Source organism: Octopus bimaculoides, chromosome 8, assembly GCF_046866305.1.
Source record: "Octopus bimaculoides isolate indiv1 chromosome 8, ASM4686630v1, whole genome shotgun sequence".
Taxonomy (NCBI): domain Eukaryota; kingdom Metazoa; phylum Mollusca; class Cephalopoda; order Octopoda; family Octopodidae; genus Octopus; species Octopus bimaculoides.
The window spans coordinates 2,924,361-2,934,410 of NC_142935.1; positions in this window are offsets into that span (position 1 = coordinate 2,924,361).

Here is a 10,050-nt window from a genome sequence, read left to right on the forward strand (position 1 = left end):
GTAACGAGATTCTATAACTGAGTATGAAGGGTGGTTCTCTTAAAAGACTGAACCTCTCGTTTCTATATGTTCTGGATTATTTTTTTTTATTGAATCAGTTGTTGAACTGTGTGATTTATGCAAATCTAAAACAAAGTATGCACAACATCTGAACGTGTCTTAATTCTGTGGTAATTAACAAAAAAAATATAGGAGATCAACGTTTAAAAAGTAAAGGCCATGTTTATAAGTTTCTTGGCCACCTGTTGTTACTTGGTGGCAGACATCCAAGTATTGGAAATATTCATTTCGTTAGAAGCCCAACAAACTGACCCCTTCGCCTCCACAAATTCTAGGTTAAAATGCAGAGATTGCATCAGAGTTCCAAGATATTTTACAAGTATATTTATTACACACGCACACGCATACACATACACACACACACCACTTGTATTTAAGGCAATTCTTTATGTCCATTGGATGAAATAAATAGCAATTTAAAAGCCATTATACATGCAGATAAAACTGCAAGAATTTTTCGTCATATATTTGCTATTTGGAGAGTAAACCGATGCCTTTTACAACAAAGCTTTTAAGTATTGGATATTTGCCCATTGATTCACCTTATGGCTCTATATCTTTAACGTAAGCTTTCTGCAATACTGTTTGCTCAAACATATTAGTACAGAAATGCGATATTCAGTAGCCTATATGGAAAATCCTACAAGAAAAACACGTTGATCAAAAACTAGCTGACAGGAATAGTAATATTGACACTGAAGAAAGACGCAGTCAGTAAATGAGAAAATTCGTGATAAAATCCTGAGTAAACTGATGAAAAAGCAATTTGAAAAAGCAGTAATATATCCTGATTAATATAGAAATCCCTTGAAGCCATTAGAAGTAGTATCTTGTGTGTTGAAAGAGATAGCATGTGTGTTGATAAAGATCTTTATTTCTTGCCTTCAACGGTTGACATTTTCAAAATTAACTTTTGTTATAATTGTCACCAGTTCGAGAATAAAACACTAATTTTGTTTCTTAGCAGCTGCAACACTACTTTTTTTTCCTACTCACTGGTGAATAGATCGTACTATTTGTGTACGATTTATAATATTGGAAGAAAACCACGCATTCTTAGAGAAAGATTATTTAAATTGGCCAATAAAATAGGACCTGTCTATTACCGGTATTTATGTTATTAACTAGAGTGCTGCCTGTCAGATGACGAGTAACTTTGAAAATATCCTTTTGCCACCATGGGGTTACATCAGGAATCAATTATAATTGAACTTCTATCAAATTTCTCGTTGCTTAAACAAAATGAAACGAATACTAATTTTCCAAAGAAAAGTATTTGTTAACTTAAAATAGAAGTAAATAAAATAATATTCACGGAGTAAAAACAAAATCACTGTGTTAGATTTATACAATGGAATTTTACACGTACGCAGGGAGAGAGAGAGAGAGAGAGAGAAAGAAAGAGAGAGAGAGAGAGAGAGAGAGAGAGAGAGAGAGAGAGAGAGAGAGAGAGAGAGAGAGAGAGCCATTAGGAAGAAAGACAAGAGGTGTATATATACATACATACATACATACATATGTATGTTAAGAGAACGAGAATAAGTGTGTACGTGGCAGCGGTCATATACTTATTGCCTTTCATCAAGCCTAGTATGTGTATTCATCTTGCATCTCTTATGGTAACTCGCTCTGTCTTTCTATATGATGTAATGTATAACTACAGAAACCAACCAGCCAACCAACCAACCATTATATCGGTTATTTTATTGAGATTCTGGTAATATTTGAACTAAAAACAGAGGAAATCAAGTAGATTGGAAGGAAATTTAGTCCGGTGTATTTTTGTTATTTCTTTCTTCGCTTCCCCACTCTCGCAGCTATTAGCACTTTCTGCTAATCTAAGCAGTCGAAGGAAGTGGGTAAATGAAATGAAATAAAATTAAAAATGCAATTTTGTTTTAAATAAAATTTGAGAATTGTTAAATTAAATTCAGGATGAATAATATCCACTTAGGTAAGAAATAATGTTTGTAGTGAAGATGTTTAAGATAAGCATAATTTCACTTTTATTGCGTCAATTAACTTCTTAGTCTCGTAAATACATGAAGCGATCTTGAGATTTGGCCAGTAAATATACTCAAGAGGAGGTTTTCCCCGTATTTGATGTCATAAGACGTACTTTATTATTAAAGAAACGTCTCAAAAATCCACCCCGGGTCCCACATGTGAAGTCTGGCCTATATAACATGCTTTATTATAATGAAGTCTTTTTCCTCCTCAATATGCGCTGCTGAAATTGGTGTGCATCTAATCCACCCCTATGTGATACGCTGTGCACAGATAGAATCGGGTATGTTCTTTTCAAAGTGGGTCCGACATCCGAGAATGTTATCAGAAAATCTGAGAGATAGTTTGCCTCGGTGAACTTAGGCACGTAGAATGAACTGTTGAGAATGTCTTGCTTCTAATGAAGGGAATCTATTAGAAATTTCAACAATTCATCACTGGTAATAATTCAGATGGGAAATCAATCGGTGATCGTTCAAATCGAGAAATCATGCGAGCAAGACGTAACCAAGAGTTGCTGGGTGGTTAAGAAGCTTGCTTCCCAACCGTCTGACCTTGGTTTCAGTCCCACTGTGCGACACTGTTAGCAAGTGACTTTTACTATTGCATCGGGCCGGCCAACCAAAGTTCATTATAAGCACACACTCACACACACACACACACACACACACACACACACACACATCTATGTGTGTGTGTGTGTTGTTTGCCCTCTCCCTCCCTCTCTCCCCTCTCTCCCTCTCTCCCTCTCTCCCCTCTCTCCCTCTCTCCCTCTCTCCCCTCTCTCCCTCTCTCCCCTCTCTCCCTCTCTCCCTCTCTCCCTCTCTCCACCCCACCCTCTCCCCACCCTCTCCCCACCCTCTCCCCACCCTCTCCCCACCCTCTCCCCACCCTCTCCCCACCCTCTCCCCACCCTCTCCCCACCCTCTCCCCACCCTCCCACACCCTCTCCCCACCCTCTCCCCACCCTCTCCCCACCCTCTCCCCTTTCTTTCTCTCCCTTTCTCCCTTTCTCTCTTTCTCTCTCTTTCTCTCTTTCTCTCCCTCTCTCTCTCTCCCTCTCTCTCCCTCTCTCTCTTTCTCTCTCCATCTCACTTTCTCCCCCCCTCTCTCTCCATCTAACACACACAAGATGCAATAAACACAACTCTACCAGACAACGTCTGTCAATATTGCGAAATTGATACAGTATTGATCTACGTTGCCTATTATATATATATTGATTAAACAGATCGTCTCAGACTCTATTGTCTTGACGATGGTCACTCAGGCTTGTGCTGACGATGAGAAACGTACTGTAGGTCTTGCTGTTGGCTACTGTCATACCGAATAAATATGAATGGCTATGCTTCACTGAGGAGGTTTAATACGGCTGAAATATGGCCAAAGTTGTTATCGGACATATTTCAGTTTGCCTTTCTCACATTACTCTATCTATTTCTATTTTTAATTACTTGGGACACTGGCGCATCAGACTATTATATATAGACAGATAGATGGATATATATATATATATATATATATATATATATATATATATATATATATATATATATATATATACAGATAGATAGATAGATAAACTAACTTGGAAATGGATGCATGTTGTTCAATCAAATAATAATATAAATTATATATATATATATATATATATATATATATATGTATATGTACACACATACACACACATATATATATATGCATACATGGGGGGTACATCACAAACCGTAAACAACATGAAATTCGAAAACATATATATGTATATACATATATATATACATATATATATATATATATATATATATATATATATATATATATATATATATATATATATATATATATATATATATACATATACATATATATACATACATACATATATATATACATATATACATATACATGCATACATACATACATACATACATACATACATCGCTAGCCACTAAACCTTTTTATATTTTCTCTCCCTGTTTATTTCTGTTCCTTTCTGTCGAAGAGCGTAGGCTCGAAACGTAAAAGACTTTCTCACTTCCCGAGCGTTAAACTAATACACCTGTTTGTTGTTTACACACCCGTCTTCGTCTTTTGTCTTTTTGTAAATTCTCACCATATATATATATATATATATATATATATATGTATATATGATTTTGAGTTGTCAACCCTGCTTTTGTTTATTTTTGTTGTTCAACAATATTTAGCACCTCCCAATTAACATATTACGTAAGTACTTCAGAACGTATTTGACTTTCAACGCAGATTGCAGTAACTCTCTCTCTGTAAATCTTATTCTATAATACGGTTAATATATACCACATTTATCTCATCAAACTCCATAGTACATTGAAATTAATTGTGATTAGAAGTGGCCGAAATGAGGTTCCTTCGAATGATTTTTTGAGTAACGTTACTCGACAGAGTTTGTTGCTCGGAGATCAAGGAGACTCTCTATGTCGAGCCGCTACTTCACCACATTTAGCGGTCACAGTTCTGGTACTGCAGAGATGTGACTAAAATATTGCTGGAAAGGATTGCAAGACGGATATTTCAAACGGTACCAATCGGCACAAAATCTTAGGATGGACAAAGAACAAGATGGCTGTATAATATACATCGTCTCAGTTGTTAATGTTTGGGAATCCAGCTGGAAAGTGTAATGACCGTTGCATAAGGGCCCTATGGAAGAGATGCCTGAGGAGTCTACCCCAACGACTCTTCAGGAATATGGGTGAAGAAAATGGGTGGATGGATGGTAAAATGATATATCTCATACAATTTTAAGACTATTTACGAACGATCGAATCATCCCTGAAACCAAAAATTAAGAATAGCGATCAATGATTAAATATAACAGTAAATGACATCTGGGAATGTTTTAAATAAAGCTAAGCGGTTTTCAGTGATGTTTGTTTTGACACTGGTAATGGACGGCGTGCAAATGGAATCCCGGTATCTGTGTAGAAATCTTCCAAAACTTGTTAAACTGATGCTCTGTACATCAGTTCTGTAATAATGTTTGTGTTGAAAGCTTAACCTTATCTCTGTTACACACTCAATAATATAACTTTAGGTTAAATGATGAAAGAAAAGTTTTAGCGTGTTCAAAACCGAAATAAGAAAATTGTTTTAAAGTAAAACAGACGACAACTTTAGAAAGAAACTGGGAAAAAAATTTCATCAACAAGTTTTGAAAAAGGTAAATCTTGATAACGAGAGAGAGAGAGAGAGAGAGAGAGAGAGAGAGAGAGAGAGAGAGAGAGAGAAGGAAGAGGGAGGGAGAGAGAGAGAGAGAGAGAGGAAGAGAGTGGGAGTGAGAGAGAGAGATTGTAGAATGCAACCAAGCACTAAACAAAATTTATCTCCTTTAGTTGAAGATCTAAGAAAGATAATGCGAGAAACCTGCAGTGGACAAGTTCCAAACGCAAGGGTGGAAAAGAAAAAAGAAACACACACGCACACACACACAGAGGTAAAGAGAAAGACACACACACACACACACACACACACACAGGTAAATAGAGAAAGAGAAAGACCCCCACCCACAAACACAGAAGGCAGATATATTAATGTCGTGGTTGAAGGTAAGTAGTGAAGAAACTTAATTTTTGATATAATTGTCAAGATGTTCTTTCTACAAAGACGTGATGTGACTTGTTAGTGTCTTGCTTGTTAGGAATTTTGAAATGATGAAGAAGATAATAAAGAAGATGAAGACGTAAGTAACGTCTTTGACAGTTACAAAATATCACTGAAGACTGACAAAGTAAAAGGGAGGCGGGGATATGATACGAAGTGGAAGAAACAAGGAAGCAAAACGATGAATAATGATAATCGTTTCTACTAAAGACTCAAAAGCTGAAATTTCGAGGGAGGGGGCTAAGTCGACTACTCAACAGATATTTATTAACCCCGAAAGAATGAAATGCAAAGTCGACCACGGCGGAATTTGAACCCAGAACGAAGCGACGGGAGAAATACCGCTAAGTATTTCACCTGGCATGCTAACGATTCTGCCAGCTCGCCGCCTTATTAATAATAATAATAATAATAATAATAATAATAATAATAATAATAATAATAATAATAATAATAATAATAATAATAATAATAATAAAAAAAAAAAATAATAATAATAATGATAATGATAATAATAATAATAATAATAATAATAATAATAATAATAATAATAATAATAATAATAATAATAATAATAATAATAATAATAATAAAAAAAAAAATAATAATAATAATGATAATGATAATAATAATAATAATAATAATAATAATAATAATAATAATAATAATAATAATAATAATAATAATAATAATAATAATAATAATAATAATAATAATAATAATAAAAAAAATAATAATAATAATAATGATAATGATAATAATAATAATAATAATAATAATAATAATAATAATAATAATAATAATAATAATAATAATAATAATAATAATAATAATAATAATAATAAAAAAAATAATAATAATAATAATGATAATGATAATAATAATAATAATAATAATAATAATAATAATAATAATAATAATAATAATAATAATAATAATAATAATAATAATAATAATAATAATAATAATAATAAAAAAAATAATAATAATAATAATGATAATGATAATAATAATAATAATAATAATAATAAGTTAGATCAATACTAAAAACAGAGCTCAATGCTAAAAACAAGATAATGGGTATCAACACTTTAGCTGTCCCAGTTATAAGCTACAGCTACAACATCCTTAACTGGACACTAAACGACCTATGTAAAATAGACAGGAAAACAAGAAAAATAATGACAGGATATAGGATGCACCACCCAAAATCTGACATAGAAAGGCTATATATACAACGCACAGAAGGTGGCAGGGGTCTTATACAGCTAGAAAACTATTATAAAATAACCACCATAGGACTGCAAAAATACCTACTCCAGAAGCAAGGGAAACTAATACAAATAGCCACAAAACACGAGCAAAACAAAAAACTGTTTTCAGTATTTAAGGAAGCTGACAAATACAAACAAGAAATCAATCTACCTAACAAATACGAAGAAGAAGAAGAAGAAACAACAAAAGCTATAAAACAAATGAAATCCAAACTAAAACTAGAACAGCAACGGACCATGATAAAACGATAGCAAGAAAAGCCCCTACATGGTAAATACTGGGCTAAACTAAATGCGAAAGAAATAGACAGAGAAAAATCCCAGCAATGGCTGAGAAGCTCAGGACTCAAAGCAGAGACTGAAGGATTTTTAATTGCTGCACAAGACCAAAGCCTCCCCACCAGAAATTACCAAAAACACATAATGAAAAGAAATATAACAAGTAACTGTAGAATATGTGGAGATCGACAAGAAACAATAAATCATATTATCTCTGGCTGCCCAGTCCTGGCTAAGAAGGAATATATTCACAGACACGACAGAGCTGGGACCTATATACACTGGAAGCTATGCCAACATTATGGAATAGCAACAGAAAAAAGATGGTATAAACACACGCCAGAAAAGGTCACAGAAAACGAGAAAGCAACCATACTCTGGGATATGCCAATACACACAGATAGAGAAATTAAGGCAAATAGACCAGATATAGTTGTCAAAGATCATGAAGGAAAAAAACGCCTTCTAATTGATGTTTCAATACCAGCAGATGACAACGTTTCTCTAAAAGAAATGGAAAAACTTTCAAAATACAAAGACCTGGAAATAGAGATAACTCGAATGTGGAATCTAAAAACAGAAACAATTCCTATCATAGTAGGTGCCTTAGGTATAATAAAAAAATATTCAGACAAATACATAACAAAAACACCAGGACTTACAAATATATATAACATACAGAAAATTGCACTACTGGGTACTGCACACATTCTACGCAAAACACTTTCAATACAGTAAACATAAGAGCACCACAGCAAACCACAGCACATACCCAAGGCGCACAGAGCTGCGCTCGGTAGTGAAGTGAAAGCACGTTATAAAAATAAAACTACTGAATAATAATAATAATAACTGCTACAAAACTTTACAACGATGTTTTGCAAAATCCTAGTTTGATGCCCTCTTGGCTAGTTAATGGTTTAACATTCCTGCTTCCAAAAAATGAGGAAGCAAACGAACCAAAAAATTATCGCCCCATAACCTGCTTAACAACAATGTATAAGACGTTAACATCTGTCCTAACCGAGTACACCTATAGTTTTTTAATACAAAGTAGCATATTCCCTAATGAGCAAAAGGGATGTAAACGTGGATCTTATGGTTGTAAAGATCAGCTACTCATCAATAAGATGATCTTAGAAGATTGTCACAAGCGACACAAAAACTTGTCAATAGCCTGGATAGACTATAAAAAGGCCTTTGATAGCCTACCACATACCTGGATTAGGAAATGTCTGGAAATGTATAAAATAGCTCCTACTCCGCGAAACTTTTTATCTGTAAGTATGACATCATGCAGAACCACACTGATGTTGAACAATGACAATGAATCTCTAAATGCTGGAGATGTAAGAATTTCATGTGGCATTTTCCAGGGTGACTCACTATCACCACTCCTCTTCTGTCTAGCCCTAATACCGCTCTCAAAATTGCTCAATGATGCACAGTATGGTTATAAAATATTTGATAAAAATATAAATCATCTCATTTACATGGATGATTTAAAGCTCTTTGCAAAAAATGACCAACAAGTCAAAGGCCTACTAGCGATTGTTAAACAATTCAGTGATGACATCAGGATGCAATTTGGCCTTGATAAATGTGCAAAAGCTACCTTTATCAAAGGAAAAATGACAAATACATCTAATGTGAACCTTGACCAGCAACATGTCATAAAAGAGTTAGAACCAGAGGAGAGCTACAAATACCTAGGGGTAATTGAAGGGGACAATATCAAGCACTCAGTGATGAGGGAAAGGATCAGAAGAGAATGTTATCGCAGGGTGAGAGCAATACTGAAGACAGAGCTGAACGCGAGAAACAGGATCGAAGCGATCAATGCTCTAGCCATACCAGTCGTGACTTACAGTTTCAATATCGTTAACTGGTCAATTACTGAAATATGTAATGTTGACAGAAAAATACGAAAACTGTTGACAATGCATAGAATGCACCACCCTAAGGCAGATATAGAACGTCTTTATCTGCCAAGAAAAGAAGGAGGCCGAGGACTTTTATAGCTGGCATTATCAATGAAGGTAGCCACAATTGGCCTAGACACCTATCTGAAAAACTCTGAGGACTGGATGCTAAAACTTGTCTTAAAATATGAAAGCAAGAAAGCATCTTACTCAGTAACAAAACAGGCAAAGGAATATCTAAGTGAATTCCAATTGCAACAAATTCAAGAATTAGACGAACTAGAAACACCTGCAGAAAAAGCTAAGCGCTTGAAAACCCGTGCTAAAATTGCTGCCTTAGCTATTATGACTGAAAAATGGCATGGAAAACCTCTCAATGGCAAATACCCAAAGAGAGCGAATAATGCAGATATTGACAAAGCCCTTACCCACCAACGGTTAATGGCCTCTGGCTTGAAATCAGAAACAGAGGGGTTTATCATAGCAGCCCAAGATCAATGCCTACCTACAAAGAACTACCAGGCCAACATATTAAAGAACGGCAGCTCCCCATTATGTCGTATATGCCAACAACAAAATGAGACCATCGATCATGTTGTCTCCATGTGCATTCTGCTTGCGCCTACAGAGTATCTCAACAGGCATGATAGAGCTGCACAATATATTCACTGGGTAATATGCAAAAACCTGGACTTGCCCCATGATAAAAACTGGTGGGAACACAAACCACCCCCAGTACTTGAAAATGATCACATTGCACTCCTCTGGAACTTCACCATTCAAACTGACAGAAAGATAGACGCAAATAGGCCAGACATCATACTGAAAGACTTCAGACAAAAATCATGCCTCCTCATTGATATGAC